Source organism: Anas acuta, chromosome 9 (genome assembly GCF_963932015.1).
Source record: "Anas acuta chromosome 9, bAnaAcu1.1, whole genome shotgun sequence".
Classification (NCBI taxonomy): Eukaryota; Metazoa; Chordata; class Aves; order Anseriformes; family Anatidae; genus Anas; species Anas acuta.
Window position 1 is genome coordinate 17,660,980 of NC_088987.1, and position 17,540 is coordinate 17,678,519.

At 38.6% G+C, this 17,540-nt stretch overlaps 1 long non-coding RNA gene across 2 annotated transcripts in view; it reads right to left on the reverse strand.

Annotated features, from left to right (window-relative positions):
- Positions 1 to 2,949: 2,949 nt before the first annotated feature.
- Positions 2,950 to 17,540, reverse strand: part of LOC137860913 (uncharacterized) — a 35,491-nt gene continuing 20,900 nt past the window's right edge. The window contains exons 2-3 of one of the 2 annotated variants that reach the window (XR_011099244.1): positions 7,462 to 7,579; positions 2,950 to 4,998 (exon numbers count right to left, since the gene is read on the reverse strand). This is a non-coding gene — a long non-coding RNA (uncharacterized lncRNA). The remainder of the gene's footprint in view (positions 4,999 to 7,461; positions 7,580 to 17,540) is intronic. The other variant, XR_011099245.1, reaches the window with a different exon arrangement.

Sequence of the window (17,540 nt, forward strand, 5' to 3'; positions counted from 1 at the left end):
CTAAAGAGGGTAACTTCCCAACTATAACAAGCTCTGGAAGTGAGATGTCATTAGCTGAAGCCTTGAATCCAGAGATGGACAAATCCAGAAAGAAGGTGCCTTTAAACAGATGCGTTCTACCTTTCAACTACTTAAAATTCATAAAATATTTCCTTAATGTATAAAAAATGAATATTTACTGCTTAGGTATTGTGGGAATATAAATGTTGCTTTTTCAGAGTTACATTGTTTAGAAGGAAGGAATGTGGTATTGTGATGCTTGCAGCGATCAGAAAGCTCAACAAACAACCTTGTAAAATGCAGACAACCGGACTCCTTAGAGCAATTAGGAGAAAATCAGTGTTAAGTCAAGTCAGATAAGTGAAGAAATATTACCAATTTAAACAGTAAAAGTGTCAAAAGAAATTTGAAATTTAACAGGCCAGCAACTGAAGGCCATGCATTGTCTGTGAAGCATCAGATAGATTGTGAACCTGGATTATTCACTCAGTGGGGAAACAGGGGAGGGTCCTGTCATCAAAAGGTATATAAACTGTGTTTTGAAACTAGTAGGCGCGGTCTCCTGCTTGTGGGGTGCCCGCCATTGCAATCGCGAATAAATTACTACTTCACTGAGATCCTCGCCTGAGCCTAAGTTATTGGCTACAGAGTGTTTCTCACAGGTATCAAGTCTGCTGCAAGATCTGTGAGCATCATTAGTAACTGTAAATACATCCTCCTGAAACATAAAGGATTTACTCTTTTAACAAGAGTAGTAGTCATTTGCCCTTGACTTTGGCATACGCAAAAGTTGATTTCCCTTTATGGGTAAAACTTACCGAGGAAAAAGGAATATAACTGGTTCCACATGTTAAATTTCTCAAGTTTCATCTAGGCTTTGACTCTTTAACTGAAGTCCTGAATATACTAGCTGTCAGGCTGATATTAATGATAAAGCCTAATTAGAAGGGAAGACCAAACTGACTGACTTCAGTCAAAAACTCACCCCCTAATGCTCCAGTAGCACCACTAACTGCACGTGCAAGGACAACACAATTCACAATCACCAGGTAAGCCAGTAACCATACTGGAGTCTGTCAGTGTCAGTTCTGGTGCCTACACATCCCTACTGACTCTTCCTTTTTCTTCCATTTGCACATCTGACTTGGTGCCATGCTCCACAAGAGAAGCTTTATCCTTTTTTTCCCCCCCCCGTGTGCAAACTAGAAAGATTTTTAGCTATGAATTTTTGAAAGTTAACCAAGATATTTACTTAGTGAAGATTTTATCAGCTTTGCCTTAATTGCTAGAAGGGAATAACTAATGATAAAAATCATATGCCTTATTAATATATAAATAAATTATGATAGCAGCCTTTCTATCTCTTGGAAGTTGGCTGAAAAGCACATTGTCATGGCTGGATGGCATTTACTTTTCTATTTGTCAATATTTGTAGAATTTTATTACTTGCCGTGCCAAGTTTAAAATGGCTAATGGAAATATTAGAATGGAATTAACCTAACTAAATAAAACTGGTTTGGTGTTATTTCCCTGGAAGTGACTTAATGTGCTTTCCAAAACAAAGCACGGGGGAAAAAGTGGGTTATATCCAAGCTTACAAGTTGTTAATTTACTTATTCACTTTCAGAAACTTTGTTTTCAAAGCAGAGGCCAGTCATAGTGCTTTATAAGAACTGTACCTCAAATATTTACATTTTTATTTACACAGAAGAGAAGGTTAAAAATGACCAGAGGGTTCCCAGCCCCTCAAACTTATCAAATGTTCTACTTCAATTGCCACTGTACTACTGCTCTTTTCCTAATGGCCCATGCCAGTAACATCACTGCACTGAAATAAGTCACTGCTACAAAGTTTTGCCAGCCTTACAGTGTTAGCCGTACATGAAAAACACACACTTCTAGTTGATATGAGGGTGCTAACAGAACTCCAGCAGTCAAGAGAAGACCTCTGTCAAAAGAGGAAACCTCTTGTCAGGTTAGTTTTGCTGTCTGCAGTGACAGCGTAAGTCGTCATACAAGTCAACGCACACGTCATCTGTGGGATGAATACAGCTCTCATTTCCTGTACGGCATTCCACCATCACAGCCACAATAGTTGCTGTTCAGAGACATTAGTAGCTGGAATATTGCTGGGCAATCCATAAAAGAATCAGAATAAAATGATTAAAAATTAGTGCATGAAAAGTGTAAAGGTAGATCAACTTTTGAAAAAGATAGAAACCAGCATATGAAGTAATTTATTAATTCTTAATTTGCTTTTAGCCAGTTAAATAATATGTTGTTATTCTCACTTCATAGATAGGACAACGAACAGACTAACGTGGCTTTATCCAAGGTCCTTTGACACTCACTGGTAGCTACTATTAAAACAAGCTGCAACTTTTCCTCATTTGCTGATTATAGGGCCGTATTTCTTCCTGCCTTCATTATCTTCAGTGGCACCCTTCATTCTTTCTTTAGAATGTTCTATGCACCAGGTCAACTGAAAAACTCAGACTGACAGATGAGTTGTGTTCTGCAGGCAACTGTGGTATCAGTACACTACCACGGGATGAAATCCATATAGTTTGTGATTACTTCGTGATTACTTCGCTGTGAAGCAGTGACTAAGATGACTGGCTTTGCCTCATTGTCATCTAAAGCCAGTAGTGGCTTTAAGGTCTGTAGCATAACTGAGTCAACCTAAGTATGATAAAAAAGATCTGCAGAACATGGATGCAAAAAGCCAAGATGCTTATCCATATCCAAAAACCTGAATCTTTCAACGTCAACTTACATTACATAAGGGTAATAGGATAACATGATCCTTAGTCTAATTCTGCTTTGCAATTGCTTGCAAAATGATGCAGCTCGTGACAAAGTTCAGTCATACACATTTTTTCTGATTAAATCTCATTGTTAGCAGTGTAGCACTAGCTGGGTAACCTGCTAGCACTGAACATATTAATGCAGCAGTCTTCTTCATTCCAACTTTATTTTTTATTTTTCTGTACCGTGAATTGGTACGTAAAACATTTCATGCCTACACTGTTCAACAGACTCCACATTCAAAGACCACATAACACAACTCAAAAGTTAAAACAAATGCACTTGAACTCAGAATGAAATGCAGTGGTTGGTTTTAGTTTGTCACCACTCTCCCTTGCACATTTCCTTGAAGCATCAGCTCTTCCTTATCAGGGATGTCTACTTGCAAAAATACTTGCCACGCTACTGTCACAGCAAAGGTCACCTCCAAAATTACACATGGCTCTAGGATTAAAACCTTGAATCCCAGCACTTGTATCAAAAGTATTAGAGTGATACATTGCAAAAATGTAATAGCATATAATGATCTACTATCTGCAATTAAATGTTATCATTACATGGTCACTATGACAGAAAGATCTCAAGTTAACAGAGCCATGCCTCCTGCAGTTACAAGGAATTACAGGAGTGTTGAGCTTACACTAAGATTTATGTACCGGGTGTGGCTTTCCATTCAAGAATAATTCTTCTGAGAAATTTATGAAATGTGTTGACAACAAGTACTTAAACACTTCAATACACTACAGTTTTTCCTGCAGTCTCCTAGGCTATGATTCACTTGTTCAGCCTCAGTGCTCCAATATTCCCAACTGCATCGCAGATCTTGGTGTTGTGGTACAGTTTAGGTACATGCAGGTATAGTTTTGTGTGGATTAGCTTCTTCCACAGCAAAAAAATATTCAAGTCCCTGCTCTGGACTGGAGGACTTTCATCAGATTGTGGCCAAACCAGATGAAAAAAACACCTCTTCAAACTTATTTTCTATATGCCAGTTCAATATTATAATAACCTAAAGAAAATACCATGACTTCTTTGAAAAATATTCTGTTGGTTTTAATTCTGACAGGACAGCATCATTTTTTTTTTTTTTAGCTAAACAGTCCATACAAGATCTTTAAATTGATTCCTTTAAATCAAAATCACAGAATCTCTTCACTTAGGAAAATTTTCTAATGCTAAAATGATTACATTTATAAGTACTGTATCCAAGATAAACATTAAAGGTATTGTCTGTATAAGCCAGTGAATTTGCGCCAAGAATTCAAAAGATTAGCTGAACCTTGACATCTACACTGCTGCCAGTTTGGTGCCCTAGGGTCCATGTGCTTTCTCCTTCCAGGAACTGCTCCAAATACTGAGGTTTTTTGTTTGTTTCTTTTTAAGCATGTAGGTACCATCAAGACGATTTTGTGGCCTTCATATTTCCAGGGGATTTGATTCTGCGCAGCTCATAGCCTGGAACACTTCTCAAGCTTGTCATTATGAGCCTTCAGGTCTTCCTCCCTCTCATCAACACGGAGGAGGTATACTGACAGCAGCTCATTGTCATTCCCATGTGCTTTTCTGATTGCCTGAAGTGCTGTTTATGCACTTCCATTATCAAGTCATCCTTATTCGTCCTGTTGCTTTGCCATCAAATTCAGAATCTTGTCACTGACACTGATGAGTGATCTCCTTGTTTGCCTGGCCATTCCTTGACAGCTCTAATACTGTTGCACTTTTTCCTGACAGATTGAGGAGGGAAAAAAATGGCTAGTGCCCTTGAAAATTCATCAATTTTGTTTTCTGTCCACAGGCTTGCACATAATATCATTGTGCACTGTTCCTTTTTCTTATTATTGTGCCAAACTTTATTTTACACTTTTGTAGAGCTATCATCCCAACCAAGGAAATGGCAAGTGAACTTCACCTTCCAACTATCCAGCATTTTGGTAGTTTGGGAAGGAGATGAGGAAGCAATGAGCAAAGACACCCAATAGAAAGACAGCACTGCAATAAGTGGTATTCTCTAGCCATCTTTCAGCCTGATGCCATGCCACAATACATTATAAAGGCCCAGGTATCAGAATCAGAATGTCTACTTCAGGCACCTAAAATGGAATCCTCTGTGACAGAAGTGTCTGCATCTTCCTGCAGACTCCAAAAAGAGCAATGTCTGAAGTTCAAAAACACTGGCCAAGGGATGTTTGCCTTAACAGAAAATTTTAAAGAATAGATGAAATTGGAATATCACATAGAATGTAAATAACATCTCAACACTCCAGAAACAGGTAAGTCACATAAATAACAAAACCCCTTCTGCATTTGTGGTAGGGTAGCTCAAGGAAAGGGTAGTTCGACACAGTGACGAGTGCCCTGAAGTGCGGTTCTACAGTAGCCAAGGCTAGACACGATTACCATTTTCTGAGATGATCTTTTAGGTTCATTCCTTAAGCTACCACTTTTGCCCTAGAAAAGTTATTTCCCACAGGCCAAAATCTTGCTGTTTCACACGTGAAAATGGGTAAAGCCAGAAAGACTGCCGAGTGCATGTGGAAGAATCACACAGACAAATAGAGCAGTATGCAGTAACATGTTTGTCTGTGGTTCTTCCAGGCCTACACAAGTGCAAAGTTGTAACACCTAATGAGCAATGACAAATACTGCAATACTTAAACCAGAATAAGGCATTAGACATTCTGATTAAAAAATATAAAAGTAGTCACAAATCAACAACAAGTAACTAAGTCTGTCTAATCTCAGTATTAAAAAGATCACATTGATAATATTGTTGACATTCATTTCAGAGTGCTACTTTCAGTTCTATCTCTAACAACTTAGCCTTTGCTCACGTGTCAAGGTGAGCTGCCACTTTTGATGTAGGTACTTTAAGTCTACCATGTGTTAATTCTATTTTGCAGTTCATCAGTAAGTAATTTTGCTAATTTCATGTCAATCCAAAGACAGCACCTATATATAAGTTAGCATAAACACAGAAAATGATCTTAACATGAGAATGAGGTGCCCTGCATGCTCAAAGTTTACTGCCAAGAGCTTTTTATAAGAGGTACCTCAAATACCTGAGGAATCATATATGCTGTTGAATTATGCTTAGCCATCTTGTTCTGCTTACATACTGCAGACATTGCTGTTGAACTCTCCTCTAGGCATGGAAAGCATCTTGAAATTTCAAAGGCAAAAGTAACGTGTGTAGCTTGCAAAACATTGGTTGGCAAGATTGATACTGAAAGTAAGACAGCTAAGTTATCAGTTCTGTGTGCATGCAAGACATTCAATGAAAGAAAAATAAAATATGGTTGATTCAAACAAGATAATCTGGGCATTTTTAAAGAAAACTGAGGCCATAGTTTCTGTAAGTAGTCAGGCAACAAACTGGTTATACATATTCAAGACTAACTTTAATAGTTAGACTATATTTAATTATTTTATGTCCTGAAAGGTTCAATGTTTGTTTTTTTTTTTTTTTTCCTCACTATTCCTTATATTGAGAAACAGATCTTGGATTTGCTATTTTATAGTACGTAGCGGGGAGGAAGACTGAGGATTTTTGTTACTGCAAAACTGGCACACCAGTTCTTTGTGAAAGGTACTTGCTCATCTCATTAGATATCTCGTGTACTAATTAAATTGATGGATTATTGGACAGGGAGAAGTCTTCAAAGCTGTTTTAGGAATGCTGGAGGCATTCTGTAGAAACAGAAATGCAAACAGCTTGATGGTTAATGGGATACAACTAAATGCACAAGTAGTATGTTACAATACTGCCTATGGGCTATTAGAGAACCTTCCCTCTCCCCTAAAATACGCATATTAATGGTGATACATTAAGGAACGTTTCAGCACTTCATCGTGCAGCTAGCTTATTCTTTAGGAAAGTCTGTTCTTTAATCACATTTATTTACCATATATTCACTTGTAAGCAGCACTGACATGACATCCCAGCCAGGTGTTACTTGCATATAGAATCAAATACCAAGTCAGGTATAGTGCAATATAGTGCAAACACCAATTATTGCCTCCAATATTCTATTAAAATAAAATAAATACAAAAGATATATATAGAGAGATGTCCGATTTACCTGAAAAAGAAAAATCCTAGCCAAAGTGTTACTTCTGTTTAAGCATACACGCAGTTTGATACCATGGTGCCCAAAAAGTATTTAGCAATACCAGAACCATATTTGAAGTGTGTGAGAAAATAGAGACCTGTGCATTCTGGCACAATGCAACTATCTGACAATTTCATATTTAAAAGCTCCACACAGCTCAGATAAAATAAAACCACTTCCATGTTCTCACAGTGCTCTAGAGCATGAAGTCAGATTTCAGTGCTGACCGCCACATAATGGAATGGGACACCATGCCCTCCCTTCCACCCCCACCCCCCAAACAGGGCCTCAGGTTCTGGGAGGCTTAACCACACCAGCCACTTAGTCCCTAGCTTCAGTCTTGCTAACTCATAGCAAGGAGAACTAAAACAGGAAAAAATTTCTAAAGTTATTACGCAAGAGACTTGTGCTCAAATCACAATTCCTACGTGAAATCTACAATCACAAAATGTACAGTACGTAGGGTTACCAAGCATCTTCATATTGATGGAAAGAAGTTAGAGGAATGTATAGCATACTTGAGTCTCAAAAGATCATGATTTACCGAATGGTTTTGAAGTCACTGACCATAATGGGACATCAGCTTTCTGGTTACCCACATACACAGAAACTGTTCCTTGCAGCTATGACCTTATGGTGGAGAAGGAGCAGGATTCTGTTACCTGGGGAAAAAACAAAAGCTAAACTTCATACATTGCAGTAGAAAAGGGATAAAAGTTGCCAACCCTGCTCTGTCTCTGAACACTGCTAGGACAGACCCCCTTTACAGATTCTGAGCAAGGCAGAGGCATGACCAGGTAAGCCAGCGCAGGGCACAACTCACATCACTGCAGAACAGTGTCAGCTTATACCACTTAGCAGTTCACCTTTAAAAACTTTACTGGATGCCACTTGTCACTCATCACTAAAACATTTATTTCACAAGGATGTAAGCCTTGACACCACAGTGATTTAGACTGAACTGAGAGAAGCAGCTCAAGGCTACACAGCATTTATGTCACACGACCTCCAACAAACATGTGCTAGGAATGCATTAAGAATAATCACTTCACTAGTACTTTGAAGTTTTTTGTTAGGCTGCAATTGTGATACAACACAGCCACTAGATGATGATAATTGAAAACAAATTTGCTAAACATGCTTTTGCTAGTTCTCCTCTTAGAAGGACTGAAAAATTACAAAGATTTAGCTGTCAGCAGATATGCACAGACAAAAAGTTGCAACGGTGTTAGAAATTACATACAATGAAGCTGGAACCTACTTCATGCTTTCAGCTAAAACCAAAACAATTTCAGATGGTGATGGCAATTTATTTGAAGTCACTTATTCTCCAGAACAAATTTGAGCCATGTATTTGATGGTATTCAGCAGCTTAGTGTGATTTTTCTGACCTCGTTTATGAACAATGGCAGCACTCCAGTTTAATGAAATGAAGAGAAATGATAGAGAAGCTGCTCTACTGGATTCTGTCATTTGTAGGAAATTAAGATAACGCAATTACTATTAATGGATTTAAAGTCTGGCAAGTCAGCCCTGTTAAAAAACACACCCATCTAAAATACCTGATCAGCACAGAACCTGTAACTGATCACTGTTCTAGGAACTAAACACCTTTTAAAGTTGTTTTTTAAAAACGGAAGGGGAAATATTGCAGAGTATGTTTTTACTACAATAATTCTTGTAAAGAAAATGTGACAAAGCCTTGGTGTTCCTCGACTCACTAACACTGATTTTATTCACATGCATGAGGCAATACCAGTGTCTAGCTAAATAAGAATGCTCTTAGGTCAAATTCACTTTCCATTTTACAGTGTGCAGGAGCAGAAATCATTACAGGAGAGAAAAAATAGCTGCTTCCCAAATGCCTGACCAGCATGACTGCCCTCTGGATGGCTGTAGAGTCCTTGCTACCAGGAAGTTAGAAGTATGCCTTGGTGCTTTACCTACACGAAGGCAAACTGCATACTTCAGGAAAGGCTCGTATGACTCCACCAGTAACGACCCCAGCAGAGACAGAACTTATCTGGCAGAAACATTACTTTGACAGTACAGTTAAACTGTGATTTAGAGACCACATGCCCAGCTCTTACTGCTAAAAATTTACTGCTGCAAGTGGAAAGGTAGCCTGCTGCTACAGTATTACGGTACTGTGTACTGTAACTGTGCCTACTTCAGCAGGACACAGGCTGGTGACTACTGGAGAAAGCTTCCACTCAAAGCTTCTGGCTGGCTAGAGAACGGACCTGGTATGTTTGCTTTAAAGCAGGATCTGGAACAGCTGAAGGATGAGGTCGAACAAATGCTTTAGAAAAAGGCTTAGATTGCTCTTGGCACCTTGCTTTGGAAGTGCATTTCACACAAGCTGTCAGCACAGGGCTGTGTGGACATGGGTACCTATACGTAAAAAGCAGGTATCACCTTCCCTGCTCAGGCCCCCAAAGCCATATAGTGGTTCACAAACCATTGCTCGTGTTTGGCACTGTCTCATTGATCAGAAAGATAGATGACAGGCAGGAACAAAATCAGGACTATTTATGGTCAGGAAACTGTTTAATATTAAACATTTTTTCCCCTTCTCCCCCTGGGAAGGACAAACATTTCTGCTAAAATAACTTCTGGGGGAGCCTTGTTCTTTTTAGGCCACTAACAAGCTTCCTCCTAAACAGGTGAAATTCTCATTCACAAGGAAACCTTCCTCATGCTCTCCAACAGTACCAAACAAGCAATCAGGGCCACTCTCAGACAAATAGACTAGAGAAACTGCTGACAGCATGCTGGAAGAGGAGCTTTCAGCAAAAAGCAGTATCCAGCATCATGCCTCTTCCAAAGTTAAAATCATCAGCCAAGCAAATTATATTTCTTTAAACCCTGTTATTTGATAAATTCTTAAACTAGGTATACATGAAAGGACAGCCTGATGCCTAGAATGAAACCAAAAGGTATCCTTCCTGATTGCTTTTATTTTTAGTTTAATTTGTGAGTACATCTATTCCAAGCAGATTTAACATAAATCATAAGAGGCATAGAAGTCATTCCATTCACACTGGAAAGAATTGATCTCTAATACCATCTACTTCAGGATACTGCTTATTAAGAAAAACAAGCTACTGAGGACTTCTCTTGCATTAGTAGTTTTATCACTTTCCTACAAGCAGGAACAATGGATTTTTACTAAGCCAGATCAGTCTTTAAGAAGTTGGCTTAATTTATGAAGACGTTGTTTTTCCCATGATCTAGAACCTACAAAGCCATCCCAGTGCTTTAATGACCCTTATATACACATTTTGTTACCCTTTACATAGGATATGACTTTGCATTGACTGTAAAGTAAAAATATACAGTCAAGCAGGTACTGAGAAACAGTGAATCCTGCAGTGCAAGACACCCAAATGTTAGTTACTTATTCCTGCTTATCTGAGCCAGCTGAGGCTTCAGGAGAGAAAGTACCCATATTCCATTATCTAGGTACTTCCTTACTATTTTCTGCTAGTGCCTTCTGAAGAATATTTTGACCAGGCCCTGGAACCAAGAAAGTTCATATTCCACAAGAAAGTTGGACTGGAGTTTCATTTGTTGATTCTCAATAGGCTTTGCTTATCAAATATTCTCATTTCAGCAATTTCTACCGTTTATGGCAACACAGTTCTGTATTACAATAAACCACTCTTCATGGTTTAAGAGAATATAAAATTAAGCATTAGCCAGGAAATATTACTACTGCTACCAGACATCTGTCAGTGCCACATGACCCAGTTTGGAATAATCTTTCGCTCTTCTCCCACCTCCCTGATTTTCATGGAGATTTTGATTTTCAACTCACATTGGAGTTACTTTTTATTAAGTTCTGGGACCTACAGATAAGCAAACTGGGGAATTTCTTTTTACACATAGCCCTCAGCATACTTTAACCCATTTTGGACACAAATTATATTCCTAATGCACAGTGCTGGGCTGGTCAAACTTATCTGCCATTGTTCACGGAATCAAATACTCAAATGTAGCAGTCTTCCTTTCTCAGCCCTGCACTATCATACATACCCAGTCAGCTTCCACAGGCAGTCCCACTGAAAGTGAAGTAGGGTTGGCTTGTTTGGAGCACAAGGAAACACTTGCCAAGTCATTAGACATCTTCCTTGATACATTTAGCTTTTTTGATCTCACAGGTAATCTGAAAAGTTTTAGAGGATTTTTTGTGGTTATGTAGAAACTGTTACTTAGGGCAAAGAAAGCCCCAGGCGAGCTGAACTGAAATGAAAAACTGAATTGAAATGCCTTTTAAAAGCCCTCCATCAATCCAAATGTTGTGGATGATGAATCAATTATTTCCACTAATCTACACATATATATTGTATAGGTTAGTAAAATTCCATTTGAATTTTCTGCAAAATACAAGATAGCTGTTGCTGAAAGTAGCTCAGCAACAGCAAATTTTCTTGACTTCATAAACTCTAGTAACTTAAAATTACGTACTTGTTGAATTCATGGCTCAGTCCTTTGTGACCATCTATCTTTTCCAGGGGGACTCCACTAAAGATTTTCTGAGTATTTGCCTTACTGTTGGTTTATAAAGTGACTACAGCACACAGATGTCTTTCCAAACCATCCAGCTCCTCCTTTCTCCCTCAAATAGTCCTCCTCTTTGATTTATTCCCGAGTCAGTTTCCCATAAGTAGTTCAGATTCCTAAAACTATACAGGAGACCAAGCACTGAAGAGTGCAGCTACACATACCTCATTGAGACAGTTACCCAATATCCTGGGCATCACTGAAGATCTCTTTAAGGATATACACATTAAAAGATGCTTGTTGCTTCTGTATGACATTTTGGGTAGGGTTGTTGCAGTATGAAATTATGGGAGAGCTTTCTGTGATTTCTCAACCAGAAAGGTTTGGTAGGTGTGGCTTACCCCTAATTTAGCCCCCCTTGAGTTCCCTGCTTTTGATTCTCACAGGGGACTTGCGGAGGCAAGAAAATGAAGTCCTTATTAAAGCACCAGGTGTATTTTTTACTTGCTGTTCTTCAAACAAAAAAGTCAGAGGCTCTAATTTTACAGTCTAATTACTTTATCATAAAACAGTATCTGGAATTCATGTGTTGGGAAGTAGGAGAATAGGTGGGAAGACACAGGTATGAATGATTTCTCTAAGTCAATAGATCTTTGAGACACTTCTACGAGACGCAGCACTCAATAGATTTTATTCATTATACTGATACTGCATCTGTGGCTCTAAGAGCAAACAGTACTTTAAAAAAAAACTTTTTCTCTGACAGCTGGTATTTAAGTCTATATTTGACCAGTAATTCTATATGTTTGCCAAAATACAGCTGATTTACAAGAAAACTATTGAATTTCAGTATCTGATTAGCAGAGTAGCCTATTCAAAAAAATTACAGCTTGGATTTTTTTTTTTTTTAATATTGAGTAATAGTAACTTGTGATATTGCCTATGTTTTTACAGGATATGTTAGTCTTTGGGGACTACAATAACCCTTCATTAAGTATATACTTTCAAAATCACTTTGGCATTTCTCATACACTAGATAATACAGAATCAGGCAATGAGGTATGAGCTTCATTAAAGAGTTATTAAAACTGCAAGTGTTCACACTCAAAACAGGGACCGTACAGTTACTCAGTTCTTACAACATTTATCCTGGTTTACATAACTAACTTGAAGGAACACAGTTTGTCAGGAAGAAGTAGTATGGTCTACACAAAGTCATCTCCCTGCTCCTGTCGCTGAAGCACACTAGAACAGCCCTGCTCACTGACTGCATGTTGTCTGCTATTAACATTCTGCCCTATCTGTGCCCAAAATTACTTTGTCTCCTACTTTTGTGTATTAACCAAAAACCACAGTAAAACATCGTAGCTCAAGCATTAAGACATTATATAATCACAATTAGAGTGCTGATTCTTTACTGACAGGTCTATTGCAGAGCTGTGAAGTACAGAAGATACCAACTACAGAAGTTTCCAGGTGACAGAGTAGCGATTTCTCTACTGTAAGACACTTAGTGCTGATTTTTTCAAGTCTTCACAGCACACAGCTCTTCCTTGTACGATTGATGCAGACTTGCTGGATAAATGCACAGCTGAAGTCATCGAGCTAGTATTTTTTCCTCATTGGTTTTTCTAACCCTCTCATCCTGAATTAGTTCTAACACCAAGTTGAGCCACTTAGGACTAAGCTGGCACGATGCTTCTCTAGGGTAAAATACTACTTTTCCAAGGTCATAGGCCTTCATTGTGTTAGAGCAGAGGCTGTAGGCCACATGCAGACTTCCCTTTCACATAAATGAAAATACCTGCCTTTTTCACAGACCCTTCAGTCTGAAGGTTGTCTTTTTATCGCAATTACTAACCAGCCCATAAACCTACCCATGGACCAGGCAAGGCAAATGTGTTCCACCCGCCTTGTCCATCAGTACATGCACGCCCCTCTGCTAACGTCAGCAGCGAAAGGGGGAAGAACAGGGCTGTTTGTCTTCGGTTGATGTCCTCAAGATGTCACTAAACCACAGAGCCACTGCAAAAGAGAACTGATGGCATGCTGCTTCCTACATGACAAAGCTTTCTGCGAGTGGGGGGGATGTGGAAATTTACAAGTTCTAACAAGCAAGGCTTTGCTACTGCCCCTTTGCAGTGGTCTCATGGTTGGCCTCCACCATCATGACTGGAAAAAGGGCAGGAAAAGGGAAAGGCAGAGAAGCCAGCCAGAACTTTGGCCAAAGACACGGAACAAGAGATACAAACCAAGGCCACAATAGCATTCTCAAGCTTATAGCCAAAGACCCCACACAGCATTCTTTCTGCCTTACAGAAAATTTCTATTTTATGTCAAGGAGTATATCACTTAGCTTCATATTAACAGCTCACTAGGATTTTACAGAAGTCAGGAATTTCACTTTCCCATTTGGCATGACTGACATTTCAGAGCCAGCTTAACTTGGTTGATTCCCGTCTGACAATATGGAGCCTTTTCCAGCAGTTACTGAAAGGATTGCTATTTTAAAATGCAAAAAAATACATTAAAAAAAAAACAATATTTAAGCAAGCAGAATATATATATGTGATATAGATCTTTAAAATCCAATTTAATTGCCAGTATTCTGCAACACTTCTATCAAAAAGTGGGAAGATACAGTTCCCAGCAAGAGGTACTATGCTGCACTTAACCTAAAACAAAACCCAAGAAACCTAACTTTCACATGGATCTAAAATAGCTCCTCCAGAACAGCAAGGGCCAGCATTAACATTTTTGTACTTATGCAACTTAAACTTGTTTCTGTAATCCTACAGGTGAAATTAAATGACCATCCTTTATAACCCAAGCCCATCCAACTAAAGTACAGTAAGTTATATCATCTCAGCATCCAACCTGTATCAACTGTAGCACCGCAGATGCAAAGACAAATGCGATCTAGGGAAGAGCCCTGAAGAGTCTGTACATACCTTTTGTGCAAGGTATGCAGCACTAATGTGTTCAGTTTAAGATTTTCTGTTTGTGCTTAATGAAGTTTTTATCTTATCCCAAGCTATTGGCAAACTCCTGACACTAGACAGTCACTGGGAGCTCACATGGAGTTATTACTTTTAATGCATATATCCTTGAAAAATAAGTTCTCTTTGTGGGGTTCCAGCCTTTAAGTTTATTACTTTTGTTAAAGCATTCCCAAAGAGCAGCTCTAACTTCAAAGGCCAGTGCTCTCTGAAGGGACCTGGCTCTGTACGTCACCCATCTAAACTACAGGGAGTTCTACTGGCTGTGGGAAGCAGAAAACTGAACTTGAGTTTCAGCACAGGCTTTTCCAGCACACGAAGCACAGACCTCTCAAATACCTGACCACAAATCTGATGTGAAGCTATCAAGTCTATGCACATTGCCCAGCTACAAGGCTTGGAGGCTTACAATTTTAACTAAAAACAATTTAAATGTATTTTTGGGTCTGCTATCTTGAATTCTAATACAGTAAGTAGATACTTTGAGAAAGGAAGAAACTGGAAAAGTCATCTGTAAAATAATAGTAGGTTGAAGCAGGAAACAAGTGTTTTTCCCCTTTTCCCCTTTCTCAAGCCCAGGTAGGCAAGGAATGCAGTTACTTCACTGCATAGCATTACTTGGGACAGTTCTCTAATGGGAAAAAAGATCTTATTTCAGTCTCCCAGGAGGGATGGATGCAAACATCTGGTTATTATGTTGGAATCTATACATAATGCTTAATTTTCAATACCTCCAGGCAAACAGCATCCCAATTTTAAGAGTAGTATTTATATTCCATCTTCTTTCATTCTACTTGGTAAACAACTTTTTCATAAATTTTCCTACACTTCACTTTGCAAGTAGATGAGTTTAGGTAATCTTCCTGCCTTTGGGGAATTGTGGTATGTAGTAAAGTGGCAACCAGCCACTTCATATGGTTTTCATTGCCTTCAGTCCAAACGACCCTGCTCCATTCTATTATGTGAGCTAAGAGAGCTAGAAGAGAATTTATATAGCACAGATATGAAGATATCACACAATGTGTAAAAGGAAAAGAATTTAAGAGCCAATTTGTTTGTAGTTTTAAAAGTCCTTATTTGTTTCTTCTAGGTTCCATATAAGGTAGTTATTTACCATTATGCAGTGACTATTTTTGGTCTGATGAGAAGAGCCCTTGCCAGCCCTCCTGGGTTCTCATTCTGTCTGGGTAGCTTCCCTAGCCAAGTTCTCTGAAACCATGAGTTCATAATAAATATTTTTTTCCTAGCTGCTTTACAAATACCATCATCACTATAATCCCATAGAAACACAAGGTTGGAAAGGACCTACCAGATCATCTAGTCCATAAGACTTCTGAAAAAGCTTCCAGGAGTACCATTTGGTATATTACCCATCAACAGAATTTTTCCAAAGCTTCCCGATCATCCATGAGTGGACCCTATATTTTAACAATTATGGAGATGTGTACACCACAAATCAGGGCTGCTGCCTACCTCATAGCACAACTAGGGATAAAAAAAAAAAAACAACAAAAACAACCTGCAGCTCTTCCCCAGCTTTTCTATTACTTGACCAGATCATGCCCCGCATTCCCAAAAGGCAGAAGTATGCATGCTTGCATTTGCCAAGAATCCTCCCATAACAATACTAAAGAAGCAGCACCACTATAGCAACTCTGCAAAGCCGATACATAGCCAGTGTAATCTTCCTTACATAGAAGGAAGAGCTCTTCTGTAATACAGAGAATAGTACTAGACAGTAGCATCCAAATACAAATTAAGATATTTAGTACTATTAACTTTATCTCTTGGATTTTAATCAGCAATCTACTAATATAGAGACAGAAAATTCATGCTTGCTTGTTTGCCAAGAGCTGGTTTATCTTGATTTTTCTCATTCTTAAAAAGTCTATTAAAGTTAGGACTTATCTAAAGAGATGGATACTGTAGCAGATAAAGCTGAGGTAAATTGTTCACCAGTAGACCTAACTTTGCTGCCTCCAGTTTGATTGATCCAACCACCGTTGCATCCAAAATACAACTCAGATTTGAGAAGATGCTCCTCCTTTCTATGAATAACGCCTTGAATAAGCTTTCCAAGATATCTTTCAGGCTGTCAGCAGTCCTTATACTTGCCATTTAGTAGCTGTACTGCTGGCATGCCATCAGCAAGAAGTGCATTCATCTTATTAAGTAACTTCTGAAAGCCCATGGTCCATTTTCCATTCCAACAGATTCAGAAAATTCAATTAAAAATTACATTCACAACAGAACCATCAAGACATTGACATACCCCCTTTCTGCTATGAGTAATAGCCAGTGTTTCAATTTTTCAACTTCAATAGAGACTGGAGTTTTTCAATTTCAGTGAACTTCAGTGAGATACAGAAACCCTCTGCAGCAGATTGGAGATGAAATAATCAAGCCCATATATTTTGCTGATAACACTTCACTTCAGAAGTCTCAGGTGAGTATTAGTTATTTACTAGAAGTCAATCCATTATTTAAGTAAGGCTTTTTCTAGCTATATTGTGTGGTCCTGTAGCTGGAAACATATAAGTGAAGATTTAAACATTCAGAAAGCCAATCCTTTGTGAGAAATGAGAATCCCAGTTTCCAAGCTCTTAAGGTGACAGCCTAAAAATATATTTCTTTTTAAGTACTACGAGGAAGATTGCCATGACCTTGTTCTTGTCAGCATGCTATTTAGAAATAAAATCCTGATTTGCAAAGTGTCAGATAAACACAGCTGTGCACATGTGCTCACTTGATTACAGACTGCATGCACAGCTTTGTTTACATGGGCCAAATCAGCCTGAAATTGCACTTGCAATCTTCCATCTCACCAAGTCAGCAGAGGCTTCGCAGGGTCTGCTGCTGGCTATGAACTGCCATCATGGACACATTTAGCTTATTTTTTTTATACTTGGATATCCATACTTCTCTTGTGCTGATACTATCCTAATAGTTTCTAGCAAAGTTATAAGGGCCATAAATAAAATATTTGAACAGAGATCTAGAAAATGACCCTTTAAAAGGCTGGCTGTTGCATCACTGAGAGTTGGTCACAGTTGTTGTGTAGCAAGTCTGTTGCTAAGTTTCTGGTCCAGTTCTCCTTCCACAAAAAAGCCTGTACAAA